Genomic DNA, 22,944 nt, shown 5'->3' on the forward strand with positions numbered 1-22,944 from the left:
CCAAAGCTGCTAAGAAAATATTAAAATGTCATAACTCTTCAGATTTACAGAACCATTTTCATTTTTTTCATAGCATTTCAGACTTATAAACATAATTTCAACACCAGAAACAAAAGTACTTCCATATAGTACTTTTAAATGCTGTTACAAAAATTTAAATATGAAGCTAAGCTGTCCTGCTACAAAAGAAAAGTTGCCCTTGTGATTACAAACCAGAGATTCCAGTGTTGGTACATAAAAACTTAAGAAAGTGACAGTATACAGCAATAAAAATTATTGGTCTTTTTATTTATTTATTTATTTATTATGGAAGGTGCAAACACAGAGAGCCAGCAATAATAGGAAAAAAAAAAAAAAAAAAAAAAAAAAAAAAAAGATTTTTAAGTTTCTTTTTTTTTTTGTAAAATGAAAAATTGATGTGTTTTAACAAAAAAAAAAAAAAAAAAGTGTAACAAGTGTTTCTTTACAAATCAAATCCCTTTGAAAAAGAAAGGCTGAGGGAGCTTGGGCTGTTCAACCTAAAGAAGAGAAAGCTCTGGGGTGACTTCATTGCAGTTTTTCAGTACTTACATGGTTCTAAACTAAAAGAGGGGAGATTTAGATTAGAGGTTAGGAGGAAATTCTTCACTCAGAGGGTGGTGAGGCACTGGAATGGGTTGCCCAGAGAAGCTGTGGATGCCCCCTTCCTGGAAATGTTCAAGACCAGACGGGTGAGGCACTGAGCAACCTGATCTGGTGGATGACATCCCTGCCCATGGCAGGGGGTTGGAACTAGATGATCTTTAAGATCCCTTCCAACACAAGCCATTCTATGATTCCATCATATCATTCAATATGATTCTATGATCCACATGATAGGAAAAACTTAGGACCAGGCAAAGTATACAGTCACTAAGAACAGCGGTCCTCCTTCCCTCCCTCCCCCGGAAACTGCATGGTTTCTCTCTGCCTCTTTCCACAACGCAGCACTCTGCTGAAACCTCACAGATCATGCCTGCAACACATGTTGCTCTCCAAATCCTGCCCTGGCTTTTCTAGTTCCTCATCCACCCCACCCTTACCAACCACTCTTAGTCCTCAGCACTTCCCTGCATATACCCCTTGAATCTTATGTCATTGCCACAAAATTCAGTTTTGCTCCCAGGTGGAGCCTCAGAATAGTGGAAGTGAGTGTGAAGACTGAAAATACTTGAGTGGGTTCTGGCACTACACGAGGAATTGTATAATTCAGTTAGGAATGAGATCTGAAGAGCCCTATTCAGCCTATGAATCATTTACTCAAAAGACTACAATAGATACCAGGCAGAAAGTAGTATGAATACAGGGAAGGAAAAAAAAAAAAAAAAAAAAGTTAAAAAAAAAAGGCAGCCTCAATCCTGCAAACACTTATGCATGTACTTAATGTAATGTGGATGAATATTGATTTCAATGGGAGTTCTTATATGCATAAAGCAAGGCATATGCATACTTATAGGATCAAGGCCAAGATTGTTAAGTACTGCAAGCTGAGCTTTAATGACTGATAAAGCAACTTAGAATACACAAAACTGTGACAAAGAGATATTTGGGATGCCTGGATATTCTTAGTGCTTATAAAATGTTATCGCTGTTCTCAGTCTGAAATAAGAAAAATAATTTGTTAGTAAACTAATGACAATCACTTAAAAATTAGAATATAATATAGTATATGAGCAAAAGAAGCACACATATGTGGCTAAATAATTCTACTTCCTGCTAGAATGCATCCATTTCTGTTAATATGGCAGCTATTGAAAAAAAGCAAAAAAACATAACAGTTTATGTCAAGAAGGTGAATGATCCTCCTATTTGCTACCGCCAGGGAAAATTAAAAATGGAATGGAATTGCTTACAACAGTGTTCATCCTCCAAGTGTACAGACTAGGAGTTGCAAAGCCAATGGGTACTTGTGTTAGACTCTACAGCTGAAACAAGCTCAGTTTTAATGTAGATGGACATTCTGGCTGTGCAAATTATCTCATGCTCTGTGGCATGAAACATTGATCTAACATTTTATTGAAATTAATTTTTTTCTTCAGCTTTCTATAAAAAAGTATAGATGTGAAATGGTTTGTGGAAATGCATGCCCTAGTTTCTTCTTAAATGCTCTCCCGGAGACTGTTTAATTGCATAACCAAAATGACAGTGTGGGACAGTGACTGGTAATTTAATGCTGAAGACTTTGAAAATCTTAATCTTAATTCCCTACTCAGTAACAACACAACTAATTTAGCAGTGATTAACATGGAAAACAGACCTTCAGCCTGAATGCCTAACTGATACTGTTTTCAATTATGGTGGCCGCTTTGGTCTTTTAACAACATCAAGTGAGAACACAGTGTTTGTGAGCAGTGTTGGATTGACAGCAGAGAATATTCCAACTTTCCAGACCCTACTAGCCACATGCCTAAGCCTTTTTTGGAAGTATACTGAGTATGTTAGAGAGCTAAGATGAGGGGTACTCTAGGAGTAGCTTGCAGGAAGATAACAACATCCTTCCAGGGAATGAAACTCATCTGAGCATGCAACTAAAACATATAGATCCCTAGAGTGAAAAGGCTGTGCCATCTCCAGCCCTAGTTAGGTGGTGTAGCCCTGCCATATGCAATAGTTCCTAGCTGACACAAAGGAATCCTCTCTGAATGTGAGATAATGGATCAGTGTCTGTTCAGACCTGATCATCTCTGCTAACTACTAGCTCATGACTACCAGTATACGGTTACAACACAGGAAACTAAACAACATGGCTTTATGACACACACAACTTCAGTACCTCCTAACATTAATCAGTAAGTGCTCACCAGGTCAAAAGCAGTTCTGCAGAAGACCAATGGCTCCAGCCAGCCCTCACCTGATGCAAAGAATATTTCTAGAGTACGAGGTCTTCTTGAAGGAGCAAAGTATGCAAGAAGTTAGTGCTTTAAATCTAAGAATTGCCCACACTGCAAGTCAGTGTTTTCCCTTAGGTAGTCTGAAACAAACAGAATTCAGTTCTATTAGGCCCAGGTTAATAAAGTACATCTCCACAACTAGATGCACCACTGGAGAGAAACCAACTTGCTCTTAGCCAAGTATGCACATTCTGGGTGCTCTTGGGTGAGTAACTATAAACCTGGAGTAATCCACAAGCAGGCAAGAAGGGGACACGTCATACAATGGCAGAAATCCCTCAGAGGTGTATGAGACCTGGTTTGATGTACGAGACCAGATGCTGAGGCACCTACATTGCATCGGTAGTAGTAGCCAGGGAGGTAAAGTGTACTCTGCTGCACAGCATGCTTATAGCTCAAGGTAAGTTCTTCTTTGGTCTCTAGAGACTTCAAGACCTGGCTGCACTCTGGCTTACCATTTTTTCCCCTCTCCCTGCTGTGTGGCTTCTTGAGAATATTTCCAGTTTTCCTTATTTGTTTTAATAGCAATGCAACTCTTGTTTGTTAATGTATTTACCAGTCTTCAAAGCACTGAATATAAGTATTAAATATATACATAAATAAATGTTCTTAAAGGCAGTAAAGAAGCATGCTTTTTTTAGTATGTAAAATGGCTATTTTAATAAAACTTCATTTATACTGCCCAGTGCAGAATTACGGTACTCTCCCTCTGAAATTACACTTTAACATAGTGTTCATTACCCCAGCTCTGCAATTTTCATCATGTCTATATTCTAAAAGAAGAAGAAAAACAATATAGAAGCATCCCAGTGAAATTAAACTGTTACCCTGGAGAAAACAGGAAAAAAAATGTGGACAGGGCTTCAAAATGGTTACGTGCACTTTAAAACTTGATTTTAAGCTGATGAAAATCAGCATGCCTCTGCAGAAGAAGATGAAATGATGCCAAAACACGCCAGGCAAGTATTTGACACTCAGTTGCACGCGGCAATTCCCTGGTCTGTGGCCGCTTTACAAACAGTTGAACTGGCAGTTTGCTCAGGCAGGTTTTCGACTTGTCCATGGAACGGCAAGTATTTTCTCACCTCTCGTCAGCATGGATCTGTAGCCAACATCTTTAAAAATCCATCCCGATCTCATTCAGCTCCAAGTTGTATATATTAAAATAAGGCAAGCCCTGAGATGAATTAGAGGCAAAGAACCTCAGTGCACACTTGAACTCTATGTGCAGCTTTTGTTGACATCAGTGCAAGCTGTGTCTGCAAATCAGTGGCCCCCCTTTGTTATAGAGTAACAAATCTTTAGCACAGAGCCTGCTTCTGACAGAGCCAAAGCCTTCCTTTGAACAAGCACATTCTTCCCTCAGATTCACGCAAAGATATCCACCAGAGTTGCCAGATGACATGTTCAGAAAATCAGGATGCTGTCTTGGACCAGTAGGGCAGAGACTGGCTGACAAGGACGATACAAACCTGTAAAAATCAAGACTTTTGCTATTTATTTGAGATATCAAGAAAAATATCTCCAAAATAAGTCTGTCCTAATTTTAGTCATGGTAACTAAGCCCTAACACTCACTAATTGATAGGAATGATAGTAACGGCAGAAATATATCTGAGGCACATTCAAAGAATAATGCAGGGTCATAATGCAAATTTCTGTGCTCATAGAGTTAAGGACACATTTTGAAGGAATTAATTTAGGTACTCATAAGAGGGCAAGTTTTTTTCAGCATGTTTAGCATTGAAAATTTTCCGTTCTGTCTGTTTCTTTAACCAGATTTTCCAAAGGTCCCTGCTCCCCAACACTGAGAACTTTTGCAGATCTGAGACTCAATATGAACATTTCAAAAATATTGACTGAAGAATGCTGTTAACTTGGTTGGGAGAGGTACACAGCTCTGACTTGGAGTCCAGTAAGGAAACCCCAGTCACGGAGCACACACTGCTTAAACATAAGAAAATCCATTTTGTTTGTCAGAACTTCTAACCATGAAATGGTTAAAAATATTGAAAGGCCAGAAGTATCAGCACTGAGAGAGAGTGAGAGAGAATGGAAGGAGGAGTGTGGTACCGCACTTTGCAAGCTCAGCAGTTCTTCAGATGTGGTCTGGCATCTAGTTCATAAAGTCAAGCAAATCTGCTCATTTTAGTCATATATACAGCCACATATGCACCGGCAGAGATATATACATAGATTTAAATTTATCTGAACAGTAAAATAAAGAACTATCATGTACATCTTTAGGAGGTCAGCAGAAACAAATATAGGAAGTTAGAAAAAAATAAATAAATCATTGTATTGTCAAAGCACAAAATCACAAGCTGAACATTTCAGGTAAAGTGACATCTAAGGTATGTTTTCTCTAAGAGGACACTTACGATGATATAATTCGCACTGTCTGCTTCATTGTAAGTTTGTCATGATTTATTTATTTTTTTACTAGAATTGATTGGGCTACGTTAGAAAAAAATACTTTTTTTCTTTGTCCTAAAACACTATTTTGCCAGAGCAAAGTCATTTTGTGGAAATAGAGTAATTTGATTTTTTTTTTTTTTTGCTAGAAACTTATAGAGGTCTCTCTTGTAAATTCTGATTACAGAGAGAAAAAGAGAAAAACGAAGGGGAAGAAAAACAGGAGAGAGATGCATGTGTACATTCATGTAGGAAAAAGAATTTTGGCACACGCCTGGGCAAATGGATGAGAGAGGAAGACGTGAATTCCAGAACATTGAAATACAGGCATGAAATTGAATTTTTCTCCCTAGGTCTGCTCCAGGTTTTTCTTATTGGAGTGCAGGATTTCTGGTTCTTCTGCATTCTTTCTTTTAAATTTCCATGGAATGTGGGATTTCTTGCATTGTGTCAGTGGTCATGCATCCAGACATAACACAAATTTTAGATTGACAATAATAGCAATCTAGAAAAAGATACATCAGATATGGTATATATATATTTATCAGTCTGTGGCAGAAAAAAAAAATATTCCTACTGTCCTTAGGATTGGGTAACAGTATTTGAATTTATAACTAGGAATGCTTTTTCCTAAACAGCATGAGATATCTCAATTCAACAGTGTGGATGAGCACGAGAAGGACATGGAGGTGCTCGAGAGAGTCCAGAGAAAGGGCAACAAAGCTGGTGAGGGGTCTGGAGAACAAGTCTTATGAAGAGTGGCTGAGGGAGCTGGGATTGTTCAGCCTGGAGAAAAGGAGGCTCAGGGGCAACCTTATTGCTCTCAATAGGTACATTAAAGGAGGTACATGGTCTATTCTCCCATGTGCCTGGTGGTAGGACGAGGGGGAATGGGCTTAAGTTGCGCCAGGGGAGGTTTAGGTTGGATATTAGGAAAAACTTTACCAAAAGGGTTGTTAGGCATTGGAATGGGCTGCCCAGGGAAGTGGTGGAGTCACCATTCCTGGAGGTCTTTAAAAGACATTTAGTTGTAGAGCGTAGTGATATGGTTTAGTGAAGGACTGGTTAGTGTTAGGCCAGAGGTTGGACTAGGTGATCCTGGGGGTCTCTTCCAACCTAGACTGTGATTCTGTGATTCCATGAATTTGAAAGTGTGATAGACTATGAGGTGAACACGTAAAGCTCTAAGACTGAGAAAAATTTGGTTTACCAATGTAGACGGTAGATCCCATCCCATTTGCCTTTTAGCAGAAGGAAAGAAAGAGAGAGAGAGAGAGAGAGAGAGAGAGAGAGAGAGAGAGAGAGAGAGAGAGAGAGAGAGAGAGAGAGAGAGAAGAAAGAAAGAAAGAAAGAAAGAAAGAAAGAAAGAAAGAAAGAAAGAAAGAAAGAAAGAAAGAAAGAAAGAAAGAAAGAAAAGATTTGCATTTTGCAATGCAAAAGAAAAAAAGACGTTTAATAGATCCCTCTCCAGACTGGAGCTTTTATGAAAGAATTAGACAGAGTGAAAACATGTGTGACTTTCTCAGCCTGCATGAAGCAGCATCTGATTTTTCACACTGTGTCATGCCAACTTAGAGAAATAAGAACCTATTGTTTTGACAGAAAATGGAAAATAGTATCTAACAACAAAATAAGTGCATCTTTGGATGAGAATGCCCACTGCCACACTTTGGATCATTCACATGTACAGGGCATTTCACAGCTCTTCTTTTGCCTGTATTTGCCACCTCCTTAAAGCAGAGCAGTTATGTTGTGCTACCTAAAGTAACTGTGGGAACTCAAAGCCTCACTTTTGGAACAGACAAGCTCAAGGGCAGCCTATAAACCTATAAGTTTTATGCTGCTTAGAGAAGGTTAGCAACAGTGATGAGCCATAGCCTTTTTTTTTTCTACCTACTCCTCTTTCAGTCTACGCTGGTTATCTGCCCTCTCTACAGCTTGGTTTCCATGAATATCGTATGGAGATTGTCCCAATCTTACAGTAAGGATTCACTTCCTATGCTAATAAAGAACGGAGGAACATTTAGTAAAGAGGATAGGCTGTGAACAAAGCATCCTCTTTGCTCAAGGAATTCATTACCATAAGGACGCTGTGGCCCAAGGGTTAGGCAGGATTCAAAAAAAGCCAGACATTTTCAAGGCAAGCAAATACACCAAGAGATATAACACTGTGTGTGATTATGCATTTTTAATATATACATGCATACATACTTATGTATATATACATATATGTACATGAAATAAATATGTGAAAAGCAACGCATGATTCAGAACTGAAACCAATCTGTATTGACTAAAGAAGGCACTTTATTGGAATTGATTATTCCTCAGACGCCCTGTTGTGCTTCCTGTAAAGCAGCTTGAACTGGCTGTTGTAAAAAATCGTTTCACTTGTCTGAGTCCTATAAGCTCTCACAAAAAGGAAAGTTCTTGGACCTTCATACAAGTACCCAACATCTGAGAGATACCCCTGTCATGCTACAGTCCATCTGAGTCAGCTGCTGTTCCTTTTAAAGCAGAAGAACTGCAGCTTATGATATCCAAAACTAGAAATTTTGGGGCCAGGCCAGATTGTATCTGGTTTGCCAGAGCCCTGCATCCTTCACAGTGTTTATATATGAAGATGATGATGGTGGTGATAAAATAAACTAAGAGATCAGTTTAGAAAGTTCTCTAAATGATGCCATGCTTTGTAACTCATACTTCATACTTCCACTACAGAGGCTATAGGGTGAGCACAGCTTGGTGCCATGCTTCTGTAATGCAGCTGTATCCCAGGCTCTCTGTAGACCTTCTTCCCTTGCAACCTGTGAGTCTGGGCCATTGATGCTAAGGCGCCAAGACTTTTCTTTCTAGCTAATAGAGTGTACTAATATCACAACCCCGGCTGGTGGGGTACAGAAAGGTGGAGAGCACAGTGGGGAGAAAGGACATGGGTGGGGCAACACAAGGTGGTAACAAAACCTACCTAAGGCCTACCCAGAGATTACCTACTCCCTATACTTGAGTCCAAGCTTTGTCCAAACAAAGTTGAAACCACTTTCAAAGTACACATGGCCTTCACCTGAAAAACTTTATTTTTGTAACTAATAATTTTAGTGTCTTGCCTCTAATTTTTCTATTTGACAAATTGTACTCTTTATTATAATCTTTAATTATTATAGATCTAAATCCCCTATAAAACAGCTGCAAATTTTCTATTGAAATGTTCTTTTTCTTCTGTTTATTTTCGCCTGCAATGCTATTCTCTGCTGTACAATTGCATTTGCCTGGGACTATGGAAGGAGTTAGGTAAATCAATTTTAAGCAAACCATATATTGTATGCTTATATAGTTTCATTTCCAATAAATAACCTGGAATAGCTAGTCAGCTTTACATGCAATCTTAATTTGAGTTTCATATGCATAATGGAAGCAAGGAAAAATGGGACAGACTTGAGAAGGGAAGAAAGATTATATGGCTACAAGCACAGTGCGATGTAAACTCATTTACAAGGGCATCTGCATCTGTATGTCCAGTCAAGTGGCACAGTGAATTGCGAGGGGATTATTGATTTCAAAATGACTTAGCTGCAGCCATGCAGTACTGAGAATACCTTATTGCTTCCCTTAGCTTCATGTACCAATTTGATCATATTTTGTGTATGTCTCAGCAGTCACAGATGTAAGTCCTGAAAATAAGGTGATTAAAAGGGCAACAACCACAAAAAGAAAAAAAAATAAATAAAAAGAAGAAAAGCAGTTTCTCACCACATAAGAGATCAGGTTTGCACTTTAGTTTCAAATGATACAAATATTATACTTACCTTTGAAACAATTCAAATGCAACTTCTTACAGAAATGCTGAGCACCAGCCCTCTGAAAATCTGGTCCCATCCAAGCAGGAGCCACCCAAACAGATTTAGATTGCTTTTAAGTCCTGAAACTTTTAACTTCCGAAATCAGCATGGGTACAACTTACTGAATGTGTGCTTAGTATGGAGCTAAGAGAACTTTGAAATTGCCCATTACAAGCTTTCAAAAACATCCATGTGCACACAGGACTGTTAATCTTTTAAAATTATATTACAAGAGGAGCAAGAAAGAAGCAGCGTCTCCCCTCACATATGGATTAAAATTTTTACACTGAAAGTAATTAAAATACCATGACAAATTAAGAGCTGATAAAAGGCCACAGCTAAAGATTTATGATCTTTTTTTTTTTTTTAAGAGCACTTAACTTTTACCAAATGTACAGTGCTCCATGTATTCATCTCTAACATCTGAATCATGTTAGGAAAGATTTTCAACTAAAAGTGTGTTCCTTTGCATCAAAATGTGTAGCAAGATCTCTGTGTTACGCATGTCATCTTATGACAGTCAGTTAGCTCTCTTGCTGAAGGAAACAATTAGGAAACTGTTTTAAAGAGCTTGCACCTTTTGCCAGAGTGGATAAAAAGAAGAAAAAAATAGTAAAATAAAATAAATAAAAATAAAATAAATAAAATAAAATAATCATAAAAAAAAAAAAATGTTTAACAGCCATGTATGTCATACCATTATACTCCCCACCTTTTTCAAAGGTCAATGAAGTGTCATTTTGTGACTACTAATTTATTCAGAAAGCATAGCTTAACTGTTCCTGTGACTTCTTAAAATGATGACAACAACATATCGGGTAGGGGTAAGATTCAAAAGTGTAGACAATACACATTTAGTGAGTAGCTTCTTAGTAGTGTCTTACATCAATCACTCCTGACATTTCCAAGGAGAAATCCTATCTGGACCCTAAAAATCTATTTCCTTTCCTCATGACAGCTGTGATTAAGGCAGGGCAGCTTGTACCACGCAATTCTCTAATGATGAAGGCAGCCATTCATGTCAACTCCCTTCTTAAAGTTGCAGTTATCAGAAATATTTTGATATGAAATTTCCCCCCTTTCATTTGTTCTTTGCATATTTCCAATGAAAATCAGTTTTATTTGGTTGGTTTACAGAACTATCCCTAGAGGTCTACTGCAACCAGTAAGAAATCAAACCCTCTGGTTTCCAAAAGGTAAAGCTGGTTGTGACTCAGCTTGGCACCTGGTATTTCTATGGAGTAGAAAGGGGATCGCAGTGCCAACTTGTCATCTGGAGCGCTCCTCACATTGCTTTGTATAATGTGAATGGAATGTGAGAGTAGTTCAGTGCCTCATGCTATATTAGTGTTCTGCTCAGGGCAGTGTAGACTCAAATCTCATTAAATATGGTTGTTTGAAATGACTTAGACATTCAATGGCATTGGGTCTGTATTATCAGCACTTACAGTAGGTCCAGAAGCTCATTGTCTGGGTTGTATCAATGCACAGTTTCACTACCTTTCTTCACTTATCTGAGAAATACCCACACTAGTTAAAATTAGAAATGCTCTGACAGTGGATTATCTGCTGCTCACTCCTACCCATAGGTGATGGCAAAAAGCCCTGCTTTTTATTGAGTTAATAATTACCAACCTTTTGAGGAAAGAAAATGATCTATCTTTTTATTTCTAATATAATGCAACACAGACCTCCCTTTTCACATGATTCAACACTCAATAACTAGACTACAGGAGACAAGAACAAGTACTGTGCTATATTAGAAGTCAAAAACACTCCCTCCTTTCCACCTCAACTCTCACCAGGCTACTAAAATTTATACCAGAGCCATCCACTGGTAACTGAGCATTTCAGCATTAGAAGATTTTTCTCCTCTTTATGAAGGACACTGTAATTCTGTTGGGCCTCAGATGGGATTTCAAAGTCAACCTGCGGTCAAGTATGTGAATCTCAAACAAGATCAGGACACATCTGGAGGTCTGTGCATTACTGTCCTACCCTATTAAAAAGCAACAACAACAACAACTGTTTAGGAGTTCCTGGGGCTGAGTCTGACAGCAAAAACAGATGGATCAGACTTCAGGATTTAATTTTCAGATGTGATTCCCCCATGCAGAGTAATGGTTGGCACAGTTTATGATCTTAAAAGAGGTTAATTAATTTTTGAAAAGTCAAATTCTGTTCTAAGATGATATACAAGACTCCACATAAAGTTTTTTCAGCCTCTTTTGTTTGTGTGTGTGTGTGTGTGTGTGTGTGACAATATACATATTGTACTGTGGATCACAAAATCTATGTGGTGTAGTATCTCTATTGGAATAAACTCACCAAGCCCACTCTGACTCAGTAGTGGCCATGACAATTTGGTTAGCTGCTGATCTGGCTGCTCATCTTTCAGTCATGTAATAGGTTTGCCTTGTTTTACCCCTTAGAGCAAGCAGCAAATCAACACTCATCAACATTATATCACGTTCATAATTACTACTATCTTGACATATTTTTTAGACAAAAGCTTCCCTGATTAAAATATTTGCAGATAATGACAATTGAAAATAGGAAGGTTGAAAATAACCATAACAAAATTATTAGGTTCAAAGTAACTAGTTTATACACTTGCCTTCCTAAGTGTGGGTATGAAAAGTTACGTATTGTTTATAGCAGAAACAAAGTTCCTTTTAAACTTCATTCACGACAAAATTCAGTTTGCCCATCAACCACATATCATAGTTCAGGTGAATTTAAAGCCTAAGGTTTGATTTTATTTGTTTATTTATTTTTGCGCAAGAACTATGTACATGCTCTCAATATGAATCTGCAATAGAGAGACAACTTGCTTAAATACATTCACTCACATGTACACACACACACACACACTCTGCTTCATGCATCATTATCGTACCATAAGGGTAAGACGAAAAAGAGAATGAATCCTTATCTATTTGCCTGAAGAAAAATTGATTTATTTCATAAAAGGCAGCAATTAATCCTGATGAGTTTTCTGCAATATATTTCAAATTTGGTGCCTGAATGTTTTCTAAGTTTCCTCTTTCCACTTGTTCTTGGTTAGTATGTTTTCTTATACGCTGTTTATAATACACATTAATACACTTTCCTGAAAGTTGTGCAAATAACAAAATCAAGATTGAATGATATATCTGTGGCTTAATATAAGCTGCCCAAAACATAATATTTACTTTATAGCAATACTATAACACACATGCACACCTTTTTATTTATTTATTTATTTATTTATTTGCATAAACCTCACAACGTCCTGGAAGCCAAACTGCCTGAAACATGTATGCCTCACACTTTGTTAAAATAGGTTTGGCTGTCATGCACACCTGTGTAATGACTGTTGGAGAAATGAAAGCACAGATGAGACATAAGCAGAATCTGGATCTATAATCCCTTTCCTTTTCTGCTTCAGTTTTGCAGTAATTCAGCTCTCCATGACTCCGTCCTGTTTTTACAATGGTCCATGTGGAAACACAAACTACTGAAACATTCAGGTCCGTATCAGGACTTGCCTACCTTTCAAGCAAGTCAAAGGAAGCTGAAATGCAAAAATATACAAAAGGCATGTAAGAACAAAGTTTTTGTAGCAGGCTAAAGAGACGGGTTATGATTTTGTTATCAGCAAGGTCTATCAGTTGTCACTTAAAAAAACATCATTTGTCAAAGAATTACCATGTGGAATATACACTTTTTAATGGTAATTGGTGCATGAAGAATCTGTATGATCTCAACTCCTTTAAGTTTTATCTAAGCATTATCACAGTCTTACTGGATTTAAGGTGAAATGAGTCTTTTATAAGAATATATTACCTATTATTCTTCATTTCCTGTTGTACCTGGTATTCCTTCAATTAGCCACATGTGTCAAAGCTAGACTTAACGATAGCTAATCTTCAAGAGATGCCTGTTAATTTTATCTGTCTGTGTCTGGATCAAGATAGAGAGCAGGCAACTCCCCATTAGCTAATATATTCTTCAAGCTCAAAAGCTGGAGAACAAAATACAAGAGAGAAATAGACTCAGCTAAAATATTTCTGGGGGGACTGCTCTCTGCTAATCATGTCATATCAGGTAGTCATCTGCTCCAGCCTGCATGAACTAGAAAGAAACAAACACAATTATAAAGTAGGAAGAAATGGTGTCCTGTTTACTGCAATAAAGAGGCAGAAAGTTGACACTTTCAGAGTATTTCGTTCTTTTCATTTTCGACCAAGTTTCTTATAGGAGGAGGATTCTCAGTTTGGAGAAAGAAGAAACATTTAAGATAAATAACCTCAGAGTCTTTGCTTAGAAAGGGAAAGGAGCTATTTTTTAAAGAACTCTGCTCTGGAAGTTGAAGAAACAAAAAATAAAACCAAGGTAGTCATGGATCTCCCTATCTGCCACACAGTGATCAAGCCAGGATTATTCCCAAAGCCTGGATTATATGTAACAATATAAGTAAAATTTCTTTAACAGGGCACAATTATTCCCAAGCATAGTTGGTGTCCCAGAGCAGTAAAAGTTGAAGGCCCAATAGATTTTATAATCAAGTGAATACCAAATCTAACATCTCTGCTCATCATGGCAGGAATCTGTCCTCTATTATCCACAAAACATTTCTTAAAATTTAAAATGCAAATGACATTCTCTAACTTTTGCTTTTCTCAGATGACATTTGTTCTTATCGACAATAATATCTCACCAGAATGCACTAGATATGTGGCAGCAAGGCAGGAAAGAATTGTCCTGACCCTACCAACAAAACAGTTTAACCTTCATAAACCACACATAGGCACGTTTTTTTTTTTTTTGAAAATAACAAACAGCTCCAATTTATGACACTTAAAAATAATCTGATTTTCAAAGCACAGGTGCTCAAAGTCTTAAATTACCTCCTTCCTCCAAGTCCAACCACCTGAGAACTCAAGTGCTCCAATACTATCTACATTAAAAAATCGTACTCAGAGTGTCTTTCATCCCAGTTAATGTAGGAAACAACTTAATTGCAGAGGAAGATGTGTAACACAGCTACCTTCATGTTAAAATGGCATACATAAGATATTACTCACCTACAGAAAGTGAGTTTAATCTCCCAACACCAGGAATATGATAGAGAATTACAAGTGCACATGGCTGCATTTTAATAAAGGGTTAAAAATAAAGTTTTGCTGAAGCAATAGGCAGGCACAGCATTTCCAATACGTGTAATTCTCTTAAAGGACTAGAGCCTTACATATTTTCAGCTATATTTCTTGTCCAGTAAATGCTGACTCAAAATGAAAATTAATAAATACGCTCTAAAGCAGACATCCTCTTGCCTATGAGCACACTCAACATTTTTTCTTCCAACAGAGTAATTCCCAAAAAGAACACTGTGACTCGCACTAATTAGTTAAATTGTCTCTTTTTTTCTCCCCTCTTTGTGTTGAAGTAGTTGCTATATTGTAAAGTAATTGGTTCAGGGGTTAATCCCTGGCTTCCTTTCTGTCTCAGAGGCAAGTATATACAAATATGTCCACTCTTTAGAATGTTATCACAGTGCCCTCTCTTGTCAAAAGTAAATCAAGAGGGACTAAAAACAGATAAAGGGTCTGGGATTTTTGGTGGGGGAGGGAGAGGGATGTTTTGTTTTGGTTGGCTGTTTTTCTGAGTGCTTTTTTACATGCTGGATTCAAATGAAACTTTCTCTCCAAAGACTCACTAAGCAGAGACACCTTAATGAATTGCTCAGATGTGTTGCTAAGCTGCATACCAAGAACAGACATTCAGGAAACCAACACCAGTATCACATATGTTTCATAGCATCGTGTTTTATCCTTAACCCTGAAATTCAATTATTTCCTTTAAACTGGAACAATAATTACAAGATTAATCCATGCCTATGACACAAATTCACTTAATTTGTCAGCAGTTGCTTAGGAAATTATAAACTTTCAAGCGTACAAACACCTGTAATGCTGGTAGTAATTCAAAGACTCGAGAATGGGAAATTTTCATGTGAGTTGGTGACGTCAGGCAGATTTAACAGGAAATAAAGATAACTACTGATGATAATTTTCAACAACAAAAACAACAACAACAAAAAAAGACTTTAATTTGTGAAATCTGAAAGGTAAACATGCCACATTGATGACATATAAGATGAGAATGAAAATAGATAACATGGAGTGACACACCTGAAGGAAACTGCTCCCTTTATGGAGAAATTAGGATTTAAGGTATAGTCTTTTCCCTGGGTTTCTGTTGGAATACAGAGAGGTGGACATGATTGAAATTTGCATTTAAATGGAAATGGTTAAAGGTAAAGGCACAATGTTTAGAAAAATGAGAGTATCCATTTTTCTAAGAGGGACGCATACTGTTATTGTATACCATTAAGGTGTCACAAAGCCTAAAAATGTTTAGAAATATTAGGCACTGCTACAGAACAAAGAACAGCAAAATGCCATTTGGAAATGACTATACACTGTGAATGAATCTGACCGAATACTACATCATATACAATTGTCTTTAATGTTTTCTGCTGCCATTACCTAATGTGAGTCCTGTTCACTAAACAGTAGAAGATCTATTAGACAGCTTTCTGCTACTTTTCAACTGCAATACAATCCAGCATTCATTCGTCATTCTATCCTGGTGATTTCTGCAGGTCTTTCTCCATAGGACACCACCAGACCCTAAAATGTTTGCCTGGTGCACTTTATGAGAATGCACTGTGAATTTTAACTGTGTCACATGAAAACCCTGATGTGTTTCCGTGATAGCAATGAGGAAATATACATTTTGCTGGAGATAATGAAATATAGGAAGCAACGAGTCATGCAATTGTTCAAATCTCAGTTTGATTGGAAAATGCCTTAGCAAATATTTGTATGTGAATCTGAGACAGACACAAGAAAATATTACCAAGAGGGATGGCAGAAGACAGAGAATCCTTCTCCATCTTCCTTTCCCAAGCAAGAAGATAGCAAACAAATTTTGCATATGTGTGGGCTATATATTCATACACGGAAACACAAATATATGAATAATTATATTTTTATAAATAGACAGTATAAATATGTGTATGTGCATGTACATACACATTAACACACCCTATTTTAGAAGGTGTTGATCAGTTCACACCTAATTCTTTAAAGGCAGTGAATCACTATGAGACATGAAAAGATTTGACTACTTTTTTTGACTTTTTTAACTATTATAATTTGTGGCATTTCTCTAGCCTCTTTCTCTCACCTTCTCACACCTTCTCACACCTCTTTCTCTTACTAATTTTATAGAAATGTTGACCCTTTATCATAAATAGTATTGGTGCAGCTAAAATTGGAAGATACTGAAATCTCGGAAGGATCATTTTTCAGGCAATTTATTTTCTGAGAGAAAACAAAGATCAGGATTGTCTGCACAAAAGCTCCAAAGAGATATTAGTCTTAGCTACCACATCACAGTTCATATTCATATTTACCCCAAATCTTCCAAGGGATTTAAACAGTCTTAGCCTTACTGGGTTCATAAAGGTGAGCTCCCTTCCTTTCACCTTTTGCCTGTACTGATATAAAGGAATTCCTGGCTTTTCCAGTAAGGAAAGGCAGTGACATTTGGGGCTTTTTAGCACTTCTTCAGCTGAGGCAACTAGTTCCAGTGGTTGAGGTGAGGGATTAGTTCATGGGAAACAGTACCAGTTCCTCCTAGCCTCCAAGAGTAACCCAATGATAACAAAGCCTTCAATTAATCAGTCAATCAATTTGTGGTGTTCATGATAGAAATATAGGCACAGGAAGGATGTTTTTTTTATTCTCTTGTTGCGCCAGAATCATTCTGAAGAACTAGATTTACCTGCCCATGAAACCCATGGCTTTCCCCTGGCCCATGAAACCAGGTTTATGGCTAATATCTGCTAAGCCAACAGAATATATTGATAAATCAGCTCCAGACTGTACTAGTGAGCTTCTCTGTTTACAAAAATGAATGAATCATTTATAGACGCAGTAGCAGTGGGGTGTCATCTGACCATTTTTCTATTGTTAATAACAGTGGAGATTGGTATTACATCCAAAACTAAGACGAAAATATTCTCAGTGTTTCATGTCTTTGGAAAAGCAGTTAATAAACAAGAAAGGCACCTGATGAAATGTCAACACCTTCAGCAAGATCTAGACTTATGTGGCCACTGGACAATCCAAGAGAGGAAGTCTGGAAAATCCAAGAGAGGAAGTCTTCTATGGTCTTTACCCACAAACACAAGTATCAAAGAGCTAAGAGATTTTTATCTCAGAGCTTCATCATCCAGTTCCCAGAAGACTCTGAGACAGTAGATTCAAATATACAGCATGGCCCCGAGTGGAAGCCAGATCAGCTCTTTATGATGAACTGTTCTGCTGGTCCTTGCACAGCTGTTTTCATTAGGACTGACCTTTAGAATGAGACAGGCAGATCTGCAGACTCTTAAACTAGGTTATTACTATTGAAAAGGGAAAAAAATAAAAAAATAAAAAAAAAATCCTCAAGTCAACTCAAACAGATGGGCCCCTCCATAAGAGTCCACATTTTTATTTTAATGTCGTGTATACCCAACATGAAAAGCAGCATGGATCAAATATATACATCTTCACCATTAAAGGTTCCTTTTTCATACACCTATGAGTGTCTCCACTTCCCAGGATTTCAACTGTCTGCACTGCCAGGGACCAAAAATAAAATTGTAATTGAAATACAGATAAGATAGAAACCTTTAATTTACCTTCTCCCTGAGCAACTTTTCCAGCTGCATCTGATATACTTTTCTTTTTCATGCCTGGGCTGGTGCAAAATTATCTTATCTACAGATAAAATATTTTAGGGATTTGGGGATTTTGTGTGCCTCAGGACAAAGGACAGTGTATGTGAGAAGATCACTGTCCTCTTTTTAAGGCAAAATTCCACTCTTATTGAAATTTCATTGTAACAGAAAAGTATGCTATTTCACTGCCATACTATCTGACATGCACTTTTAGTACAGGAGCACTTGAACATCAACAGCTGAATGTCAAGAACTGGTAGTAGAAAATGACATAAGTATCCTCCCAATAAACCCATTGGTCAGTTTTTTCAACTTTCTGATTTTTGCATAGAAATGAACATTTCAGCACACTACAGACTACATGCAAAACTAATTCCAGAAAAATAGGATTATGCTATAGCTTGCATATCTGATAACACTGGTTCTTTCAATATACCTCTGTGAGTCAATAAAGAATAAAACTGCAAAGTATTGAAAAGAGAGCACAATGGTATGACCCCCACTCAAGCCTGAAAATGAAACATTTTCAACTAAATCAATGAACTAGTTGGAAATGGACTCCTGGATGCAACTTTTAATGAAAATATATGTCTGTAAACCTTTGCAGATAACCAAAATACAGACTACAGCACCAAGATCTGTAAATACAGTAAAACCTACTTTAAGGATTTTATCCTGATTTATAGCACCTGGTGATGCCAGTAACTGAGTTCTACATAATTTAATTTATTTTCTGGGCAACATTTTCAGAAATGATTCTTATGAAGTAGCTCAATACTGTCTTGTTATTTATTATTTTATATGTATTGATACCTTTGCTGTAGGTATCTTGCTTGATGTTTTCAGGTCTCAAAGCAACTATTTCTGAGTTATCTGCATCTTGCCATTAGACATAGGATCAGAACATCCCTTCTTCCCATTCCCACCCCCATTTTTCTTTATTCCATACAATTAATGGTGTTTTAATTAAAAAATCTTTGAGGAAAGGACAATTATTACTTTTGTACAGCACCTAGCATAGTAAATTTTCCTCCTTAGATCATTGTGTACACATTGTGTACACATTGTGTACACTTTAGTACACTAAAACCATGAAAATCAATACATGTGACTAGTGCATAAGTTTCACTACTCAGGAAGGAAGCAGGGGAAGAAATGAAATTTCATCCAGTATCTCAGCTGGATAGCTGATGCTGCAGACTCCATAGCATCATAATTTCAAGTGATGAGAACAGTTGGAATAATATAACTTCACTGCTTATACCTACACTCTTATTCCTGCAGATACGGACTCATATTATCACTTCCTCATGATGTTTGGCACCACGTAACTCCAATGTGAGTACCTGGATAACAAACAGCCCTGCTGCTTTAACTGTTTACGGTCTTTCCATGGTAGATCAGATTTTCTTCATTACTCTCTATAGCAAGAGCAACAACGGAATACAAGTGAGAGAAAGTTCTCTCTCAAAGTCTTCATCAGGTTTCCCAGACACAAGTTCTGACACATTGAGTAAATACTTCTGCTCAGCCTTCGTCCACACATTCCTCTTTTGACCAGGAAGGTGGAGAGTAGGATGGAAAGGGATGACTGGAGGAGACATGCCAAAGCAGTGAAAGTAGAAAAATATTTTTCCTGCTGATAGACGCATGTAATAAATGATTGCTTTCTTCATAGAAAGATTGCTTTCTTCATAAACCAAACAGCTACATGCCTAATGTTTAACCCATATGTGTTGTTTTTACAAGTCTTTACGCATGAAAAAGCAAAATGTTTTAAAGTCCATTAATATTATCCTACAGTGCTTTTAGACCTTTTTGATAATGTGGTGCTTTGACTTCAGTCTTCCACACTTTAAACTATCATTTAACTTTTTCCTTGAGCCATCTTAGAATCAGTCCATGTTTCCTATTTATGTGCTAATGTGCTTCCTGAGCAGCCAAAAAGAGTCATTGCTGATTATTCGCACTCACTTGCAACTTAGTCGGTTAATAGCTGAAATAGAGAGAGAGGGAGAGAGAGAAAGAGGATAACATAAATGGATGAAGTTGGGGGAAAACTTTATGCAGAGAACAAGAAGAGCAAAAAGAAAAGACAAGAAAAAAAAAAAAAAAAGAAAGAAAAGAAAGAAAAAAAAAAAGACAGATTATTCTTCCTCCTGCTGTTTCAGTGATAGCTATTAATGCATTTTAAAGTCTTCCAGATTGGTCTTAAGAAATCAGTTATCCTGGTCCTTGTTTCAGTAGAAAGACCCATGGGAGCTATTAGCAGTAATCTAAGTTAATAAACTGTAAACTAACTTTTTTTTTTTTTTTTTTTTTTAAAGGAGGAAAAAACCCTACAACCTTTGACAAAATAATTGCACCAGTTATAAAACAGCCAAATGCCAGTTAACAGTCACATCAAGCCACTGGGGTGGAAAGAAGATATCTATAACCAGGCCACTTCCAACGAAACTGTTTGTTTTCTCTTATTTAAACTGCTCTTTAAAAAAAAAAAAAATTCTTTGCAAGCCATAAAATGTTTGAATAATGTCTGATGGAGCTTATCCACTGGCTAAAGTCTCCAGTTAAAATAAAAAGAGGATTTCGGGCTTGATTCACAAAACACTTATCTGCAACTTATACAGCCTTTTATGTAAGAGAAACAGGGCATTTGCATGCAAAAAGTAAGTAGCACTCTGAATCCCAATATTTCCTATTCACAAAATAAAACCCATCATGTGCAACTCCTCTGATATCAGCTACGGTCTCTTGCCTACATATGTGAGGGAAAGGATAAAGTATATACCCAAATAAGGTTGTTTGGGGCTCTAGAGAGGCAGTTCCTCATTGTCAAAGATGCCATTATCTTCCCTTCCAGACAGCAGCACTATTGACATGAGCACAAGAGACTACTGTAGTGGCAGCTCCAGGTGAGTGTACAACTGGTCCTTCTGATGGTTCAAAGAACAAGCAGAGGGAAAATTGCACTTTGCAAACAATCCTCAACCTCTGTGTCTGTCTGACAGGATCATGGAATGGTATTTTTCTCACCTACATATTATCAATAGAATTCACTTTTTTGTTTTGTTTTGTTTTTCCTTTCTATAACAAAAATCTAAAAATAAGTCCTTGAAAGTAAAATTAAATTTGGGTTAAATTTTCCCCTTGAATCAACCATTTTCAGCTGATGATATGTGTGTAATTTACAAATATATTTGGTTGTCTGAATCTTTTACCTGAATAACCCTAATCTTTCATCTTCAGCTGAGAGTTAGAGAGATGTATTAAGAAAGACCAAATATCTCAGTTCTGCTTCCTTCACACCAGCTTTATAGTATGGATCATTCTCATTTTGTGTTATGGGAAACACTAGATGGAACTTGCTCATTTGGATGTCTTCCACAAAGTTGTGAGGGGAGAAAGTACTCTAACCAGAGGGGAAGTTACTCTTAAGCAGAACACAGAAAATGGTCTGTAAAGGTATCACCTATAAATTCCCTTGGCACTAATACTAGAAGGAATTGCAAGTGAAAGGGTGTGTCAAGGAAAAAATGTCTGGTCATCACCAAAGAGATATTCTCAGCATAACCTAAAGGACCTGACAAACTTGCCATTTAGCCTTGAGGAATCCAGGGGAATATAAGGCTAAAAGCTTTTTTTGCTTCCCTGTTTTACTTACCCTTTTTCTCACATCCACGTGTAGGCTGTATGGGCAGGCTAATTCCCCTCACCCTGCCCCCCACTGCATATTTAATTTCTGTTCATTGGATAACAGCTGGTTGATGTTCATCCAAGAGTTTTAAGTAGCCTTCTATGGGAGAGGAAAAGATGGGGATAATTCCTAGCTGGTCACACATTCCTGGGCTGCACCTGTTTTGGTATTCCTGCAATATACAACAGCAATGAAGTTACAAATCATTACGTGTTGTTCAGTTGATTAACTCTGTGTTTGTATTGCATCCAGAAAAATGGGGCCTAGTTACAACCTGGACTTAGAGCATTGCTGCCCTAAATACAATAGCTATATAAATAATGAATAAGTTGAGGCCCACTGGTTCATTAAATTGCATAGAAGACCCCATTAATGTACTCGTTTTCCCTAAAAAAAGCTTTACCACAGTGTATGGAAGCAAATGTTTTAGGAGGACAGAAGAAATGCTGTTCCTATTTTGTTCAAACATTATCTGTAGTTAGTCATGTCTAACAAATCATACTGCAGCCCAGCTTAGCCTTGGTGAAACACTATTTAAGGCCGTGATATCACAGGGAAAATGGTCCTTATTCACTTATCATATGAGCAGTTTTGGGCTTTTGACTGATATTTGTTTTATTAGGCTGCTACAATAACAAACGCTTTGCACCAAGGTTTTGCACATAGAAAGAATGTATTTATGCCCCAATTCAGGCAACAGGGCTATAGACATATAATAGCCAAACTCTGCTGCTTACATGCCTACTGAGGCAATCCAAGCAGAACACCTTCATCAGGGATATTTAATACCCAGAACAGCAAACAAAATAAACTGAGCACTATGGGTGAAATTTGAACTCTACCCCGAACCTATGGTAAGTCTCCTCCTGACTGTGATGGAGGCATGACACCAGATACACATGCTATGAAGGACCTGTGGTGATTTGTACGGGTTTAGGGTGGGCCAGGAGCATCTGCTAAACCAGGGCCCTCCAGTTCCCTGCAGCTGTCTTTCATTCAGCTTGCAGACATAAGGCTCAATAGAAAACCCATCAAAATCAATGGGGTCTTTCAACTGGATGCTGCTGGTTTTGGATTAGGACTACACAGAGAAGGCAAATCATCATTCTTCCTTATTAAAGTATTTAACAATTGTCCTTTAATAACACTAATTTAATATACACTGAATATGGATAAAATGTTGGTTATACATATTTCCATCTGGCTCATACCCCGTGGAAGCACATCTCAGACTTTAGATAGCTCTTCCTGGGCGTTGAATGTTTTGCACTTCTTGTTGACTCGGGCCATTAATGTTAAATTATCT

At 37.4% G+C, this 22,944-nt stretch overlaps 1 long non-coding RNA gene across 1 annotated transcript in view; it reads right to left on the reverse strand.

Annotated features, from left to right (window-relative positions):
* Positions 1–431: 431 nt before the first annotated feature.
* Positions 432–22,944, reverse strand: part of LOC137856916 (uncharacterized) — a 118,354-nt gene continuing 95,841 nt past the window's right edge. Inside the window, exons 6-7 of the long non-coding RNA XR_011096873.1 lie at positions 21,606–21,810; positions 432–4,381 (exon numbers count right to left, since the gene is read on the reverse strand). This is a non-coding gene — a long non-coding RNA (uncharacterized lncRNA). The remainder of the gene's footprint in view (positions 4,382–21,605; positions 21,811–22,944) is intronic.

Source organism: Anas acuta, chromosome 5 (assembly GCF_963932015.1).
Source record: "Anas acuta chromosome 5, bAnaAcu1.1, whole genome shotgun sequence".
In the NCBI taxonomy this organism is placed as follows: Eukaryota; Metazoa; Chordata; class Aves; order Anseriformes; family Anatidae; genus Anas; species Anas acuta.